The sequence below is a fragment of the Sus scrofa genome, chromosome 7 (genome assembly GCF_054392235.1).
Source record: "Sus scrofa isolate SSC_HxYL_T2T_F1_AM1 chromosome 7, Sscrofa_HxYL_maternal_Yorkshire_Landrace_v2.0, whole genome shotgun sequence".
Taxonomy (NCBI): Eukaryota; Metazoa; Chordata; class Mammalia; order Artiodactyla; family Suidae; genus Sus; species Sus scrofa.
In genome coordinates this window covers 14,031,007-14,050,608 of record NC_139389.1, presented here as the reverse complement: position 1 = coordinate 14,050,608, position 19,602 = coordinate 14,031,007, and the positions used below count along the sequence as shown (strand labels likewise).

Genomic DNA, 19,602 nt, shown 5'->3' with positions numbered 1-19,602 from the left:
GGAATATTCATCAGCGTGCCTTTCTCTGGAGGTGGCCATTTTTGGAAAATCTGGCCCCACCCATCAGTGCTAAGAAGCCCCAGGCCAAACAACAATGCAGGTGGGATCAAAGCCCCACCCATCAGTAAACAGGCTGCCTAAAGACCCCCCCCAGGCACAGAGCCACCCAGAGACAAAGCCCCACCCACCAGAGGGGTAGGAATCAGCCCTAATAACCAGTGGGCAGACACCAGTCCCTCCCATCAGGAAGCCTACAGCAAGCCCCCATACAGACTTCAGCCACAACGGGGACAGACAGCAGAAGGAAGAGAGGCTACAACCCTATTGCCTGAAAAAAGGTCACCACACCAAAACCTATAAAATGAAAAGACAGAACTATAACTCAAATGAGGGAGAAAGAAAAAAACCCAGAAAAACAGCTAAGTCATAAGGAGATTCTCAGCCTCCAGGAAAAAGACTTTAGACTGTTATTGCTGAAGGTGATACAAGACATTGGAAATAAACTGGAGACAAAGATGGATAATTTACAGTAAACACTGAGCAAAGAGATACAAGATATAAAATTTAAACAAGAAGAGATGCACAATACAATAACTGAAATAAAAAATTCATTAGAAGCAGCCAACAGCAGAATACAGGAGGCAGAAGAACAAATAAGTGAGGTGGAGGACAGATTAGTGGAAATTACAGATGCAGAACAGAAAAGAAAAAAAGATTGAAAACAAATGAAGAGAGTCTCAGAGAACTCTGGGACAACATTAAACGCACCAACATCCATATTATAGGGGTGCCAGAAGGAGAAGAGAGAGAGAAAGGGACAGAAAAATTATTCAAAGAGATAATAGTTGAAAACTTCCCTAACATGGGAAAGGAACCACTTACTCAAACCCAGGAAGTGCAACGAGTATCATATAAAATAAACCCAAGGAGGAATGCACCAAGATGCATATTAATCAAACGACCAAAATTAAAGACACTGAGAAAAATATTGAAAGCAGCTAGGGAAAAGAAACAAATAACACACAAGAGAACCCCAATAAGGTTATCAGCAGATTTCTCAGTAGAAACTCTGCAGGCCAGAGGGAGTGGCATGATATACTTAATGTGATGAACGGAAAAAACCCTCCAACCAAGACTACTTTAACCAGGAAGGCTCTCATTCAGATTTGAAAGAGAAATCAAAAGCTTTACAGATAAGCAAAAGCTAAGAGAATTCAGCAACTCTAAACCAGCTTTACAACAAATACTAAAGGAACTTCTCTAGGCAGAAAAGAAACGGCAGCAACCAGAAACAAAAATACCACAAATAACAAGGCTCACCAGTAAAGGTACATATACAGTAAATATACAAAATCATCCACACACAAATATGCCACGAAAATCAGAAATCATGAGGAGAGTACAAATGCAGGACCCTGGAGTTGCACTTGCAATTAAGAGACCAACAACTTAAAAACAATCATATATATATAAATATACATATGGCTCTTATATCAAAACTTCAGAGTAACTGCAAACCAAAAATCTACAACTGATACACAAACAAATAAGAAAAATCAACTCAAATACAACACTAAAGATAGTCATCAAACCAGAAGAGGAGAGAACAAGAAGGGAAGACAAAAGAGCAGTAAAAACAAATCCGAAGCAATTAATAAAATGGCAATAAGAACATACATATCCACAATTACCTTAACTGTTAATGGACTAAACACCCCAACCAAAAGACACAGACTGGCTGAATGGATATAAAAACAAGATCCATATATATGCTGTCTTCAAGAGACCCACTTCACTTCTAGGGACACACACAAACTGAAAGTCAGAGGATGGAAGAATATATTCCATTCAAAAGGGAATCAAAAGAAAGTAGGAGTAGCAATACTCATATCAGACAAAATGGACCTTAAAATGAAGAATATTTTAAGAGACAAGGAAAGACACTACATAATGATCAAAGGATCAATCCAAGAATAATATATAGCAATTGTAAATATCTATGCACCCAACATATAGGCTCACCACAATATATAAGGCAACTACTAACAACCTTAAAAGGACAAATTGACAATAACACAATAATAGTGGGGGACTTTAACACCCTGCTTACAGCAATGGACAGATCATCCAGACAGAAAATCAATAAGGAAACACAGGCCTTGAATAAAGCATTAGACCAGATGGACTTAATAGATATTTATAGGAGATTCCATCCAAAAACAACAGAATACACATTCTCCTCAAGTGCACATGGAACATTCTCTAAGACTGATCACATCCTGGGCTACAAATACAACCTCAGTAACTTTAACAAAACTGAAGTCATATCAAGCATCTTTTCCTACCACAACGCTATACAACTGGAAATCAACAAGAAAAAAACTGCCAAAAACACAAATACATGGGGACTAAACAACATGCTACTAAATAGCCAATGGATCACTGAAGAAATCAAAGAGGAAAATTTAAAAATACCTAGAAACAAATGACAACAAAGATATGACACTCCAAAACCTATGGGATGCAGAAAAAGCCATTCTAAGAGGAAAGTTTATAGCAATACAAGCCCACCTCAGGAAACAAGAAAAAGCTCAAATAAACAAGCTAACTTTACATTTAAAGCAGCTACAGAGAGAACAGACAAGACCTAAACTTAGTAGAAGGAAAGAAACCATAATGTTCAGAACAGAAATCAATGAAATAGAAACAAAGAAAATCATAGAAAAGATCAATGGAACTAAAAGTTGTTTCTTTGAAAAGATCAACAAAACTGATAAACCCTCAGCCAGACTTATCAAGAAAAAAAGAGAGAGGACTCAAATCAATAAAATTAGAAATGAAAAAGGAGATGTAACAACAGACATCACAGAAATACAAAGGATCATAAGAGACCACTCTGTGCAACTGTATGCCAATAAAATGGAAAACCTAGAAGAAATGGACAAATTCTTAGAAAAGTATAATCTCCCAAGATTAAACCAAAATGAAATAGAAAAGATGAACGGGTCAATCACAAGTAGTGAAATTGAAACTGTGATTAAAAAACTTCCAAGAAACAAAAGTCCAGGACCAGATGGCTTCACAGGTGAATTCTATCAAACATTTCGAGAAGAGCTAACACCTCTCCTTCTGAAACTATTTCAAAAAATTGCAGAGGAAAGGACACTCCCAAACTCATTCTATGAGGCCACCATCACCCTGATACCAAAACCAGACAAAGATTCCACAAAAAAAGAAAACTACAGGCCAATTTCACTGACAAACATCAATGCAAAAATCCTCAACAAAATACTAGCAAACTGCATCCAACAATACATTAAAAGGATTGTACATCATGATCAAGTGGGATTTATCCCAGGGATGCAAGTGTTCTTCAGTATCTGCAGATCAGTGTGATACACCACATTAACAAACTGAAGAATAAAAACCATATAATCCTCTCAATAGATACGGAAAAAGCCTTTGACAAAATCCAACACCCATTTCTGATAAAAACCCTTCAGAAAGTGGGCATAGCAGGAACCTACCTCAACATGATAGAGTCCATATATGACAAACCCACAGCGAACATCATTCTCAGTGATGAAAGGCTGAAAGAATTCCCACTGAGATCAGGAACAAGACAAGGATGTCCGCTCTCGCCACTTCTCTTCAACATAGTTTTGGAAGTCCTATCCACAGCAATCAGAGAAGAAAAAGAAATAAAAGGAATCCAAATTGGAAAGGAAGAAGTAAAACTATCACTATTTGCAGATGACAAGATTCTATACCTAGAGAATCCTAAAGACTCCACCAGAAAACTGTTAGAGCTCATCCATGAATTTGGCAAAGTAGCAGGATACAAAATTAATACACAGAAATCGACTGCATTTCTATATACTAACAATGAAAGGTCAGTAAGAAAAATTAGAGAAGCAATCCCATTTACCACTGCATCCAAAAAAATAAAATACTTAGGAATAAACCTACCTAAAGAGACAAAAGACCTGTACTCTGAAAACTATAAGACACTGATGAAAGAAATCAAAGATGACAAACAGATGGAAAGACATACCAAGCTCTTGGATTGGAAGAGTCAATATTATCAAAATGACTATACTACACAAGGCAATCTACAGATTCAATGCATGCAATCCCTATCAAATTACCAAGGACATTTTTCACAGAACTTGAACAAAATATTTTAAAGTTTGTTTGGAAGCACAAAAGACCAAGAATAGCCAAAGATATCCTGAAAAAAGAAAAATGGAGCTGGAGCTATCAGGCTCCCTGGCCTCAGACTATACTACAAAGCAACAGTCATCAAAACTGTATGGTACTGGTAGTTCCCGTTATGGTTCAGTGGTTAACAAATCCGACTAGGAACCACGAGGTTGCAAGCTCAATCCCTGGCCTTGCTCAGTGGGTTAAGGATCTGGCATTGCTGTGAGCTATGGTGTAGGTCACAGATGCAGCTCAGATCTGGCATTGCTGTAGCTGTGACATAGGCTGGTGGCTAGAGCTCCGATTAGACTGCTAGCCTGGGAACATCCATATGCCATGGGTATGGCCCTGAAAAGACAAAAAGACCAAAAAAAAAGTATGGTACTGGCACAAAGACAGAAACATAGATGGCAGAACAGGATAGAAAGCCCAGAATTAAACCAACACACCTACAGTCAACTAATCTATGACAAAGGAGGCAAGAATATACAATGGAGCAAATACAGCCCATTCAATAGGTGGTGCTGGGAAAACTGGACAGCCACATATAAAAAAATGAAATTAGAACACTTGCTAATATCATACACAAAAATAAACTCAAAATGGATTAAGGATCTAGATATAAGACCAGATACTATAAAACTCTTAGAGGAAAACATAGGCCACTCTCCAACATAAACGACAGCAACATCTTCTCAGATATGCCTCTTAGAGTAATGACAATAAAAACAAAAATAAACAAATGGGACTTAATTAAACTTCAAAGTTTCTGCACAGCCAAGGAAACCCTAAACAAAAAGGAAAGGCAACCCACAAAATGGGAGAAAATATTTGCAAATGATTCAACTGCCAAGGGATTCATCTCCAAAATTTATAAACACCTCCTACAGCTCAATACCAAAAAAACAAACAACCCCATCAAAAAATGGGCAGAAGATCTAAAACAGACACTTCTCCAAAGAAGACATACAGATGGCCAAAAAACACATGAAAAGATGTTCAACATCACTCATTATTAGAGAAATGAAAATGAAAATCACTGTGAGATACCACCTTACACCAGCCAGAATGGCCATCATCAAAAAGTGTACAAACAATAAATGCTGGAGAGGGTATGGAGAAAAGGGAACCCTATTACACTGTTGGTGGGATTATAAACTGGTGCAACCACCGTGGAAAACAGTATAGAGATTCCTCAGAAAACTAAAAAGAGAATTACCATTTGATCCAGCAATCCCACTCCTGAGCATCTATCAGAGAAAACCGTGACTCGAAAAGATACATTTACTGCAATGTTCACTGCAGCACTATTTGCAAAAGCCAAGATGTGAAAACAACCTCAGTGTCCATGAACAGAGGAGTGGATCAAGAAGATGTGGTACATATACACATTGGAATATTACCCAGCCATTAAAAGGAAAGAAATAGCAGCATTTTTAGCAACATGGATGGACCTAGAAATTATCATGCTAAGCGAAGTCAGTCAGACAGTGAGACACCAACATCAAATGCTCTCACTTACATGTGGAATCTAAAAAAAGGACACAACGAACTTTGCAGAACAGATACTGACTCACAGACTTTGAAAAACTTATGGTTTCCAAATGAGACAGGTTGAGGCGTGGGTGGATGCACTGAGGCTTTGGGATGAAAATGCTGTAAAATTGGGTTGTGATGACTGTTGTACACCTATAAATGTAATAAAATCCATTAAGTAATAACGATAATAATAATAAAAAGAAAACCAAGGGACCAAGTACATGTAGTACATGAAAGTCAAGGTATGAGAAAGCTCTGAGAAGCAAAGAGAAGATGACAGAATCAAATGCAGGTAAAAGTTCAAGAAAGGTAAATAAAGACCAAATGGGTCCACTGGATCGATGACATTAAAGGTCACAGTTGACTTTAACAAGAGAAGCTTCAGAAAGTGGATGAATGCCCTCTTGGAATGGGCTGAAACATAAGGTGGAAGTAATGAAAAGGAGATAGCATGGGTCAAGAAAATTTGATTATAAAGATGAGGAGATCGACTGGTACCTAGAGAGGAACATGGAATTAATTGAATATATATATTTTTTTGTCTTTTTGCCATTTCTAGGGCCGCTCCCACGGCATATGGAGGTTACCAAGCTAGGGGTCAAATCGGAGCCGTAGCTGCTAGCCGACACCAGAGCCACAGCAACACAGGACCCGAGCAGCGTCTGCAACCTACACCACAGCTCACAGCAACACCGGATCCTTAATCCACTGAGCAAGGCCAGGGATCGAACCCGCAACCTCATGGTTCCTAGTCGGATTCGTTAACCACTGAGCCACAACTCCAAATTGAACATATTTTTTAATGCATGTTTAAGAGCAAATGTAAAAGAGAAAGAAGATACTGGAGAGTGATAGGATAAATTATAGTACAAGGCCATTGACGAGACGGAAAGGAACTGGACCATGAGTCCAAGAATAGAATTTTCCCTAGATAAAGAGGGATATTTTCTTCATTAGGTAAAGACACAGCACCAGGTGAGACTCTGCAGTAGCACACATGCGTCTCTAAGCACTTTTATGTTTTCATTAGAAGAGTGATTACCAATCCTAGACTATCTGCAAATATTATTGTTCTACTTATTAGGGGAGCTGCTGAGAAAAAAGTCTTATCTGCATCATTTCAGTGCCTCACTGAGCTCTAATGTACATTCTCAGACAAGTCCCTGGAACAAAGAGCTGCTGCCATGGTCAGACCAACTATATGGTCTCAATCTGCTCAGGACTTGCCCTGTTTTAAATTCCTGTGTCATTCCAGGAATGACTAAAATTCCTGTATCCTAGGCAACCCCCTCAGTCCCAGTAAACTGGGACAATTGATCACACGAAAGCTGGCTCAATGCAGTTTCCTTGAGCAATGTTAGCAATGTTACATATCTATAATGAGGTCATAGCAGGCTAATCACAATAAATTATCAACGTATTTTTAACCTCAGTTAAATCTTGGAGTTTGCTGCTTGCAGGATAAAGTAGTACTCCTTATTCCTTTCACGGATCCTGTAAGAGGCAATGCTAATAATAACATGGTTCATCCATTCCATTTCCAATTTCATTCTGTAAGAATCTAGAATATCAGTGCAAGTCTAGCTTCTAGATCTGTTGAAATTTTTTTTTGTCTTTTTAAGAAATCTAGATGATTTTTCAATGCAAAGTACAAAAAAAAATCAAATCCACAAGAGGATTTAAAATATTTTATTCAGTCCATAATTCAAAATTTTGTTTGTTTTGCTAATTGGATAGACCCTGGAGAAATAAATTACACTAGATACACAAATGTGCAAATATGAAAATGGTTCAGTATCTTCCTTGAAGTACACAACATAATCTGGAAGTAACCTAAGATTAGGCTACTAATAAACAATGATTTGGGGGGAACAGGATGGAGCCAAGAGTTTTAAATAAAAAAAGAGAATTAAATTGGTTGAGTTCGATTTCTAAATTAGCTAAAATTGGATGCTTTTACAAATACAAAGGGCTAAATGGAGGAGTTCCTGTTGAGGCTCAGTGGTAATGAACCCGACTAGTCTCCTTGAAGATACAGGTTCCATCCCTGGCTTCGCTCAGTGGGTTAAAGAAAATTTCTATAAGCTGTGGCATAGGTCACAGGCACAGCTTGGATCCCATGTGGCTGTGGCATAGCCCGGCAGCTGCAGCTCTGATTCGACCCCCAGCCTGGGAACTTCCATATGCCACATGTACGGGCCTAAAAAACCAAAAAAATCAAAAAAGAGTTACTGCTTTTCATATGGTTAACCAAACTTACTGTGGTAATCATTTCACAATGTATACAAATCATCATACTGTACACCTGAAACTAATGTAATATATGTCCATTATAGCTCAATTTTTAAAAGTTAGTGCTTTTCAGAAGTACGAATGTACTGATATTTCTAAAATAGTGCTATTTCTTTTTTTCCCAGATTTACTGAAGTACGACTGATACATAACATTTTGCAAGTGTAAGGTGCATAATGTATTGATTTGATGCACTTACATGTTGCAGAATGATTACCGCCATAGCTTTAAACACCTCCATCACTCACATAATTACTACTACTTTTTTGTGGTGAGAAGGTTTAAGATTCACTTTCTTAGCAATGTCCTAGTATATAATACAGTACTCAACTAAAATCACCACGTTGTATAGTAGAACTGCAAAAAATATTCATCTCATAACTGAACGTGTGTACCCTTTGAGCCACATCACCCCATTTCCCTCATTCTCCAGTCCCTGATAATTACCACTCTATTCTCTGTTTCTTCTTAAGTTTGGCTTTTTTAGATTGCACATGTAAATAACATGTTTTTTTGTTTTTTGTTTTTTTTTGGGGTCTTTTTTAGGACTGCACCACCTGCGGCATATGGAGGTTCCCAAGCTAGGGGTCAAATTGGAGCTGTAGTCGCTGGCCTACACCACAGCCACAGGAATGCCAGATTGGAGCCACGTCTGTGACCTATACCACAGCTCACAGCAACGATGGATCCTTAACCCACTGAGCGAGGCTGGGGATCACACCTACATCCTCATGGATACTAGTCAGATTCATTTCTACTGAGCCACAACAGGAACTCCTCTCTCAGTTGTTTCATTTAGCATAATGGCCTCAAAGCCCAATCCATGTTGTCACATGTCAGGACATCCTTCTTCCTCATGGCTGAATCTTTCTATATATGACATCTTTATTCTTTCATCTGTCAGTGGACACTCAGGTCATTGCCATGTCTTGGCTATTATGAATAATGCTGCAATGATCATGGGAGTGCAGATATCTGACATCTTGTTTTTATTTCCTTTGGTATATTGTGGGGTATGGAATTGCTGGATCATATGATATTTCTATTTTTAATTTTTGAGGAACCTCCATACTGTATTCCATAGCGGTATACCAATGTACTTTCCCACCAAGGGTTTGCAAGTGTTCCCTTTTCTCCACATTGTCACCAACACTTCATCTTTTTAATAATAGCCATTGTGAACAAGTATGAGGTGATGTCTCATTGTGGTTTTAATTTGCATTTCCCTGATGATTAATGATGGTTGAGCTTGTATGTGGCCTTAAAGCTGAAGTGAGTCTCCTGTAAGAGGCACATAGTTGGGTCTTTCTTTCTTCCTTTCTTTCTTTTTTTTTTTTTTTTTTTTTTTTTTTTTGTCTTTTTGGGCCACACCTGAGACATATGGAGGTTCCCAGGCTAGGGGTTCCAACTGGAGCTGTATGTAGCCACCGACCACTGCCACAGCCACTCCAGAACTGAGCTGTGTCTGTGACCCACACCACAGTTCACGGGTTCATTAACCACTGAGCCACGACAGGAACTCCATCTTTTTTTTTTAAATTCATCCAGCCATTCTATGCCTTTTGATTGGAAAACTTAACCCATTTACATTTAGAGTAATTACTGGTCAGTAAAGGTTTACTACTGCCATCTTTTAAATAGTTTTCTGGCTATGTTGCAGTTTCTTTGTGCTTTGTTTCTTTCTTTGTTTCTTCCTCTCTTGCTGCCTTCCATTGTGAATTAATGATTCTCCATAGTGGTATGCTTTGTTTCCCTTCTCTTTATCTTTTGTGAATCTACTGAAGAGTTTTGCTTTGTTGTTATGATAGTAACTGCCTTTACTACGCTGATAACTTCAATAGCATAGAGATACTCTATCCTTTTATTCCCCATTTTATTTTTTTAATGTTAATATACTTTTTTCTACTGCATATTAACAAATTACAGCAGCTATAGTTTAATACTCTTTGTCCTTTAACCTTTACATTAAAGTTAAGTGGTTAACTCATATTAGAGTATTCTGAATTTGACTATACACTTAACCTTTATCAGCATGTTGTACATGTTCATGTTTTTATGTTACTAGAGCCTTTTATTTCAGCTTGAAGAACTTCAACAGTTCTTGTAAGGTAGGTTGAGTGAAGATAAATTTCATCAGCTTATGTCTGTCTCTTTCATTTCTGAGGATAATTCTTAGTTAGCAGTTTCTTTCAGCACTTTGAAGATATCATCCCACTCTCTCCTGGCCTGTAAGGTTTCTGCTGAGTAATCCACTGATAGACTTAGGGGTGTTCCCTTGCAAGTTATAATCTTCTTTGATCTTGATGCTTTTAAGATTCTTTTTTCTGATTTTTGACAATCTCTTAATTCCCTGTCTTGGAGATGATCTCTTTAGTTTGATTTTGTTTGGTATGTATGTGCTTCATGAACTTGTATATCCAAATCCCTCCCCTGATTTGGTAAGTTTTCAGCCATTATAGCTCTACTTTTTCTGCCCCCTTCTCCCTCTCTTCTTCTGGAAGTCTAATCATGCCAATTAGTTCATGGATCATGTGGGCTTTCTTGACTCTTTTTCATTCTTTTTTCTATTTAGTCTTCTGACTGGATAGTTTCAAAGTTCCTATCTTCTAGATCACGGATTCTTTCCTCTGCTGGAGCCATTCTGTTTATGCTACTGCCTTTTTAAAACTTAATTCGTTGTATTCTTTAACTCTAGAATTTGTTTGGGTTTTTTTTCCCATTTAAAGTATATGATTTAATAACTTTTAGAAGTCACAGAGTTGTGCAACCATCACATTTATAAAATACTTTAATCACCACCAAAAGAAATCCTGTACCCACTGACAGTTCCACCCTATCCTCCCCACAACCAGCCCTAGGCAACCACCAATCTACTTTCTATTTTTTATCTCTACAGATTTGCCTATTCAGGATGTTTTATATAACAGGTCATACAACATGTGGTTGTGACCAGCTTCTTTCACTTAGCATAATTTTTTCAAAGCTCATCCATGTTATAGCACACATCAGTACTTCATTCCATTTTATTGTTGAATAATAGTATGTTGTATTGATATACCATATTTATGTATTTATCAAGTGATGGACATTTGGGTTGTTTCAACTTTTTAGCAATTATGAATAATGCCTTATACATACTTGGATTATTATTAGTATTACAGCTTAGTATTACAGGGCTTTGGTCTGTTTGGCCTATGTTTTATTTTTTTTTTAACTTTTTTCTTTTTATTACTCAATGCATCTTATTACATTTATAGTTCTACAATGATCATCACAACCCAATTTTATAGCATTTCCATCCCAAATCCCAGCACATTCCCCCACCCCTCAACCTGTCTCATTTGGAAACCACAAGTTTTTCAAAGTCTGTGAGTCAGTATCTGTCCTGCAAAGAAGTTCATTGTGTCCTTTTTTTATTTTTTATTTTTATTTTTATTTATTTATTTTTTTTTTGTCTTTTTGCCATTTCTAGGGCTGCTCCCGCGGCATATGGAGGTTCCCAGGCTAGGGGTCGAATCGGAGCTGTAGCTGCCGGCCTACGCCAGAGCCACAGCAACGCGGGATCTGAGCCGGCGTCTGCAACCTATACCACAGTTCACAGCAATGCCGGATCGTTAACCCACTGAGCAAGGGCAGAGACCGAACCCACAACCTCATGGTTCCTAGTCGGATTCGTTAACCACTGCGCCACAATGGGAACTCCTGTGTCCTTTTTTTAGATTCCACATGTAAGTGAGAGCATTTGATGTTGGTGTCTCACTGACTGACTTTGCTTAGCATGATAATTTCTAGGTCCATCCATGTTGCTAAAAATGCTGCTATTTCTTTCCTTTTAATGGCTGGGTAATATTCCAATGTGTATATGTACCACATCTTCTTGATCCACTCCTCTGTTCATGGACACTGAGGTTGTTTTCACATCTTGGCTATTGCAAATAGTGCTGTAATGAACATTGCAGTGCATGTATCTTTTCAAGTTACGGTTTTCTCCGATAGATGCTCAGGAGTGGGATTGCTGGATCAAGTGGTAATTCTATTTTTAGTTTTCTGAGTGAGCTGGCCACAGGTTGAGGGAGTGTATGAGTGAGGTGCCTGTGGGCCAGCTGTGGGGGATCCATAGATGAGGCATTCCCAGCAGCTCATCAGTGGGCTTTTGATGGAGTCCATAACAAAGTTAGTAGGATCCACAGCCTTTTATGCCTTGTCTGAGTTCTGCCTGCCACTCTCCAGCCTTTTCCCATTCCCAAGTCATGCAGCTCATGATACAGTACTCTGTATGGGGTGAGAGAAAAATGAGCCTCTTTGGCGGCATCCCACACAACAGAGGAAGCCAGGTACTCACTCACGTGCTCTCATTTTTTTCCTCACAAGAGAAAGCAAAGGCTGAAATGTTCTCCCTTGGCTCTAAGTTGTGCTACCCTGGGGGAGGCTTTGTGTGGATAAAGTCAAGTTGTTCTTTTTACCCTCTCCACTGTGTCCAAACACACGTTTTTGCTCCAACAGTGTGCTAGAACTTCTCCTCCAGAAACCTGGACTTCCACAAAGTCTCTCTCATCCTTGGGTGATTGCCTAAAACAGTGTCTTCCAGTATTTTCCATGGTTCCAAGACCATGGCTGAGAAGGACTGAGCTGTTTCATGGCCCATACAGCTGCAACCAAAGTCTGTATGCCTATTACCTGACACACAAGTGGGCAAGACTCATCCTGAGTCCTATGGCATATGGTGCCGGATCCTGCTACTACCACAAAGACAGTTTTTGTCCATTAGTATATTTCTTTTTTTTTTTTTTTTTTTTGTCTTTTTGTCTTTTCTAGGGCTGCATCCACGGCATATGGAGGCTCCCAGGCTACGGGTCTAACCAGCTCTGTAGCCACTGGCCTACACCAGAGCCACAGCAATGCGGGATCCGAGCCACATCTGCGACCTAGACCACAGCTCCTGGGAACGACAGATCCTTAATCCACTGAGTGAGGCCAGAGATCAGGGTTACTAGTCGGGTTTGTTAACCACTGAGCCACGACGGGAACTCACATTAGTATATTTCTAACATACTGATTATGTTTAATGTAATAATACATCTTTATCTGTTAATACTCATTAGTTCTAAAATGCTAAGATGCTCAGATGGAAATTGCTGTTAAAAGAATGAAACACAATATATCATTAACTTTCTTCGTCATTCACAAACTGACTACATGCTCCTTGGTTATTTATATCTCTTCACTCTTGAACTCCCACTGAAAATTTTGTAGCAAATAACACAGAAGAAACCAGGGGAAAGGGAATTTTGACATCTCATTCACATCTTAAACTTCTCTTACTAACATGACGAAAACTGATCTTGGCTATTGACAAACACAAGGTCATAAACAGTAGACACTGAGCAATAAATCACAGTCTTTCTAGTATGCATTCTGAAGTAAATTAGGGTAGCAATCTAACACTTTGAAAAAAGGGCCAGAACTAGAAAGAATACTATAAGGACAGGAGAAAACATTGTCAAATGGGTATGACTGGTTGCCTAAGAAATTAGACTGGGTTTTTATGCCCCATCAGTTCCCCTCAGATATCCAAACATTACCATAATAATGGGAAAGAAAAAAAAAAAAAAAAAGCTGTCCCTGTTCTCCCTCAACCCAGCTCAGCTTTAAAGACATATTTACCTCCCAGCACTCTGTTGCCAAGTTCTTTGTAATCCTCTGAAGTACGACTGAATTTGGTGGAAGGATCAGCAGTACGGAAGGCTGGAGTTTCACTACATCCTCAAAAATAAAGCCATCTTGTGCAGCCTTTGTGAATACTGTCATTATTTTGATGCTTTCTGAATTCTTAGAATATGTTGATATCCACATTATCATTTAAATGCCCCAAATTGTTGTCGAGAGCTAAAACACATATTATTTCAAATTAGTTCTCATTTAAATTATTCCCTTCCCTAATACAGCTACAGAAATAGAACACGTACCCCAGTGATAGCAGAAACCACAATTATTAAACAAGATAGTTACTTGGAAGAAACAGAACACAAGTTTAGATGGTGGTTCTCAACTCATATCACACACTCAAATCTCCTATGGGTGCTTTTTAAGAACAACACTTGCCTGGCTCCTTTGCCAAACCAATGAAATCAGAATCTCTGGGGTGAGGCTCAGGCATAGTGTTTCCAAAAAGATTCCCCAGACGAGTTCAATGTGTACCCAAGGTTCATTAAGTAAGACAGGTTTGGCTGCATAGAACAGGGGGAAAAAAAAAAAAAAGAACTATCTTAAGGTAGAAATTTTCTTTTTCATATTAAAAATTACTTTTTTTTTTGAAAGTCTGCACATAATAGTGCATGTATTGTGGTTTTTCGAGGCATCCAGGCCCTGAGCTCATTCTGTCTTCCTGCTCTACAATCCTGTGCTGGGTTTCTGATTTTAAGATCATTTCATGATCCAAGATAGCTTCTGGTATCCAGCCAGCATCATACTAAGAACTATAAGAAGGGAGAAAGGAAAAAGCAAAAGAATAAAGTGCCCCCTCGTTTTCAAGAGCCTTTCTGGAATTTCCCAAATACTGCTACTTACATCTGATTGGCTGAACCATAATCATGGGGACACATTTGGCTGCAGGGGAAGTTAGGAAGTACATTTTTAATGGGGCTAAAGGTCTACTGCTAAAGGAGACAATGAAAATGGAATTTGGGAAGGTAATTAGTAGTCCCTGCCCTAGATGAAGAGGCACTCTCCATTCCACCCTGCTCTCTTTTACTTAAATCAACATCACTCATATATGGTATCCAAATAGTTAGTGGCCTTATAAGACAAATATGACAGGAGACATGAAGTTCTAAAACTTGACACCCTTACCTTCTAGTACAGTTGAACAAGCTGAAGACAACAAACCACACCCAGTAGCAGGATCTGTTGTCTACAACATCACAGTGGACCCAGCTTCCCAGACTGGGCTTAGAATAGCAGGATATGGATTCAGTGCACAATAGCCACACCCCTTCTGGGTAAGGTATGCAAGAAGCCAGGTCTTCTTCAGCATAACCCCAAGCTATGAGTAGAGACAGTGATTCTTTTACATCATGCTGAGTAGCATGAATACAAAGAAGTGGTCACCAGGGAGCTCCCACTGTGACTCAGTGGTAATGAACCCGACCTAGTATCCATGAAGATGTGGGTTCGATCCCTGGCCTCCCTCAGTGGGTTAAGAATCCAACATTACCATGAGCTGTGGTGTGGGTCACAGATGCAGCTTGAATCCCACATTGCTGTGGCTGTGGTATAGGCGAGAAGCTGCAGCTCCAATTTGAACCCTAGCCTAGAAACTTCGATGTGCCACAGGTGTGGGCCTAAAAAGCCAAAAAAAAAAAAAAAAACAACCCGGTCACCATTGCAATATAATCACCCAATTTACTTACAGATACTTGAGCCTGAGGTCATTCTGATAGGTTTTGTGTGTGATCAAACAGCAAAAGCAAGGTGCTTTTCAATGATGGGCAGAGTCATCTTGCACAGAAAGTACATTACCAAAAACTTCCTTTGTGTCCCATGACCTCCTTTATGTAGCCTGCCCTGAAAATCCTCTCACTCCTCTCCTACCCATTTAGGTAGCCATAGCTTAGGGACAGCATCCCCACTGCAAAGCCTGATTTCAAATCCTCTGCCCCCAACTGTTGATATTTCAGAGCATCCAAGAGGAGGTACACTATTGCTTCATAGCAATAATGGTAGTGTTAGTAAAATAAACTAAAAAACATAACCAGTGATTGCCCATCTGGTTAACACCTGGCAAAAATGTGTATCCAAGACTCCCTTAAGGAGTCCTCCCAAGAATTTTGCCCGCCCAAAATTCTTATGGTGAAGTCCCTAACCCCTGGTACATCAGAATGTGACTCACGTGAAGGTCTTTAAAGAGGAAATTAAGTTAAAATGAGGTCTTTAGGGTAGGTCCTATTCCAATGATAGCGATGTTCTTATAAGAAGAGGAGATTAGGACACAGACAAGTACAGAGGGAAGACCAGGTAATGACATAGGAAGATGATGACCATTGACAAGTCAAGGAGAGAGACCTCAAAAAAATCAACCTTGCTGACATCTCGATCATGGACTTCTAGCCTGTAGGACTATGAGAAAGTAAGCTTTTATTGTTTAAGTCACCCAGTCTTTAGTACTTTGTCACAGAGGCTCTAGCAAACTAATACAAGGAGTAACTACGTATTTCAGACAACACCAACTTTAGAATTGGCAGTTAGCCCCACTGAAATCACACCAGCTAACAGTTATCTCCCTTGCCTGCAGATAAGCCTAGATCCAGTCAATGGCCACAGTCCTGTATTTCTAATGGACCTCAAAAAAAAAAAAAAAAAAAAATCTAAAATTCGGAAGTTCCTGTCGTGGCTCAGTGGTAATAAACCAGACTAGTTTCCATGAGGATATGGGTTCAATCCCTGGCCTTGCTCAGTGGGGTAAGGACTTGGCATTGCTGTGAGCTGTGGTGAAGGCTGCAGATTTGGCCCGGATCTGGAGTTGCTATGGCTGTGGTGTAGGCCAGCAGCTGAAGCGCTGATTCAACCCCTAGCCTGGCAACTTCCATATGCCCTGGGTGCAGCCCTAAAAGAAGAACGACAACAAAAAAAAATCTAAAATTTGAGCCACAAAAGAAAGTACTATTGGATTATAACACAAAGCATAAAATAGGGATTCATGAGTCCATACTGATACAAATGGGGAACTGACCAATCTCCATACAGATGCCAAATAATTGACATAGATATTTCATCCTCAAGAAAATAGAGAATAATTCCCTAGGCCTTACGTGTGGGTGACATAGGGACTTCTTTCTGAAGAGTGCTGTAGGCGAAAAGGGAAAAAGAGTTAACTTTGATGTCAAATTTAAAGTGAAGTAAACTTTTTTTTTTTTTTTTTGTCTTTTTGCTATTTCTTTGGGCCGCTCCCATGGCATATGGAGGTTCCCAGGCTAGGGGTCGAATCGGAGCTGTAGCCACCAGCCTACGCCAGAGCCACAGCAACGCGGGATCCGAGCCACGTCTGCAACCTACACCACAGCTCACGGCAACGCCGGATCGTTAACCCACTGAGCAAGGGCAGGGATCGAACCCACAACCTCATGGTTCCTAGTCGGATTCGTTAACCACTGCGCCACGATGGGAACTCCTAAAGTGAAGTAAACTTTAAACTGAATGAACCTGACGAACACAACTTCTACCAGGTGATCAACAGTGACAACACCAACAGTGACACACCATGTTGGGTAGGTAGTAGGTACCCTTGATATGATAAGAATGACATTTTCCTCTTGCAGTGGTCCTCCTGAAAGCCCATAACCCTAGCCTAATCCTGAGAAAAACATCAGACAAATCCTAAATGAGTGACCGTCTAAAAATACCTGACGGTATTCCTCAAAACCGTCAAGGTCATCAAAAACAAAAAGCCTGAGAAGTGTGGCCAAGAGGAGCCTAGGAAGAAATGACTACACGTACTACGGTAACTTCGATGGGGCCCTGGAACAGCAAATGGGCATCAGGTAAAAACTCAGGTCTGCATAAAGGATCTACTTTGGATAAAACATAATCATAAGAATCTATTGACAAATGCGCCCTATAAAATTTCAAGTATGGCTCCCTTTTCTTTTTTTCTTTTTAGGGTGAGGCGAGGCGTGTGGAAGTTCCAGAGCTAGGGGTCGAATTGCCAGCCCACGCCACAGCCACGCCAGATCCAAGCCACACCTGCAACCTACATCACAGCCACAGCAATGCTGGATCTGAGCCATATCTGCAACCTATGCCATAGCTTTCAGCAATGCTAGATCCTTAACCCACTGAGTGAGGCCAGGGATTGGACCCTTATCCTCATGGATACTATGTCAGGTTCTCAAACCACTGAGCCACAAGGGGAACCCCCAGGCTCCCTTCTTCACCACTGCAAAGGCTCTAAGACACTGCTGAAGTTCTAGAGGGCTGCAAAGCAAGTCTGGAGGAGGCGTGTTCATGCAGCTGGAAAGGAGGAGCATTTAGTGTGCCTGCCAGAATGGACAGTTCTGGAGGCACTGGGCAGTTATTGAGGCAATCTGTAACAGGTGTCAGTGTGGAAATTAAAAAGGCAGCACACAATAAAAAAGGGAGGTCACCTGAAGGTGGCCAACTGGCCACCCATTCAAGTGACATCCCCTTTGTGAATTCATCTCTGCCCAGGGTCAGCCCTCAGCCTGACAGGCTTAGCAACTTCCTGCAGGTATCCTGAAGTGAATCAAACTCAGGGGTGCTGACTCACACTAACTAAACATCTGTGAGTATGACAGAAAAACAGAAGGCCACGTTGTCAGGCAAACCCACATACTGGGCTCGGTGGACAGGATGTGAGAGCTTGCATTTCTAACAAGCTCCCAGGCGATGCCAGTGCGGCTGGCCCAGGGACCATCATTTGAAGAGCAAGGGTCTGAACAAGCTACATGAGAAACCAATGTGTCAAGGTTATTGATGAGCTGGGTATCATGAGATCCCAGGAAAGGGTGGGCAGGTAACTGTTAATACCATCAGGCCGTGGCGGCCAGATGCATCCAATTCCAGAATAGAAAGAAGCCCACCTCTAGCCCTCAGTGATTGCATTCTCCTTGGCAGCTCACCCTTTCCTCTGGATGGGGCACCCATGTATACTGCCAATATGCAGCTCCAGAGCCTCTTCTTATCTGTGCCTCTATACTTAATCCCCTCCCACCTCCAGGGGGAGGGACAGATTCTTTACATATGCAAATAAATGCCTTCAATTAGTTTATGAGCTGGTTTTGCAGACAGAGGAGTCATTCCCTCCAAGAAGACCCAATAAATCTGCACCAACCTACTGCATATAAATTTCCTAGCTTAGCTCTCCAAAGAAAATGTTGTTTCCCTTAGACTTAGTGGAAAGGGCGAAACACTGCCTTTACCCTGTTGCCGCAGTAGAAAGGATTCTTATTTCTAAACTGTTGATGGAGCCCCAGTTGAGTGCCAAGCATGTGTTAGGCCCTGGGGATGCAGGGGTGAGTAAAAGCACACAAGCTCTATCCCTGGGCAAAGTCACCATTTGAGAGAAGTGATAGGCTTTTCGTCTTTTTTTTTTTTTTTTTTTTTTTTTTTTTTTTTTTTTTTTTTTGCTTTTTAGCGCTGCATCTACGGCATATGGAAGTTCCCAGGCTAGGGGTCTAACTGGAGCTACAGCTGCCAGCCTGTGCCAGAGACACAGCAATGCCAGATCTGAGCTGTGTCTGTGACCTACACCACAGCTCATGGCAACGCCGGATCCTCAACCCACTGAGTGAGGTCAGGGATCAAACCCGCAACCTCATGGTTCCTAGTCAGATTCGTTTCCACTTCACCATGACGGGAACTCCAGCTTTCTGTCTTTAGATCAGCTATATATTTCTACACTGTCCTTTTTGTCAGCTCCAACTTTTTCAAACCCTTGGTTTAACAGCCTCGGGAAAAAGGCATCTCACACTGAACCACAACCTGCTCAGCCAGTTGACTGCATTCTACAGCCCTTTTCCCTGGTTTCATCATCTGACCTGTTCTGTTCACATG

The 19,602-nt window shown here is 40.3% G+C and overlaps 1 protein-coding gene across 25 annotated transcripts in view; it reads right to left on the bottom strand.

Annotated features, from left to right (window-relative positions):
• RNF144B (ring finger protein 144B) overlaps positions 1 to 19,602 on the bottom strand; it is a 173,258-nt gene that overhangs the window by 105,229 nt on the left and 48,427 nt on the right. For 3 of the 25 annotated variants that reach the window (XM_084967465.1, XM_084967477.1, XM_084967467.1), the window contains exon 2: positions 13,699 to 13,920. The exons of the other annotated variants lie outside the window; for them this stretch is intronic. The gene's annotated coding sequence lies outside the window, so the exon portion shown is untranslated. The remainder of the gene's footprint in view (positions 1 to 13,698; positions 13,921 to 19,602) is intronic. 25 annotated transcript variants of the gene reach the window in all.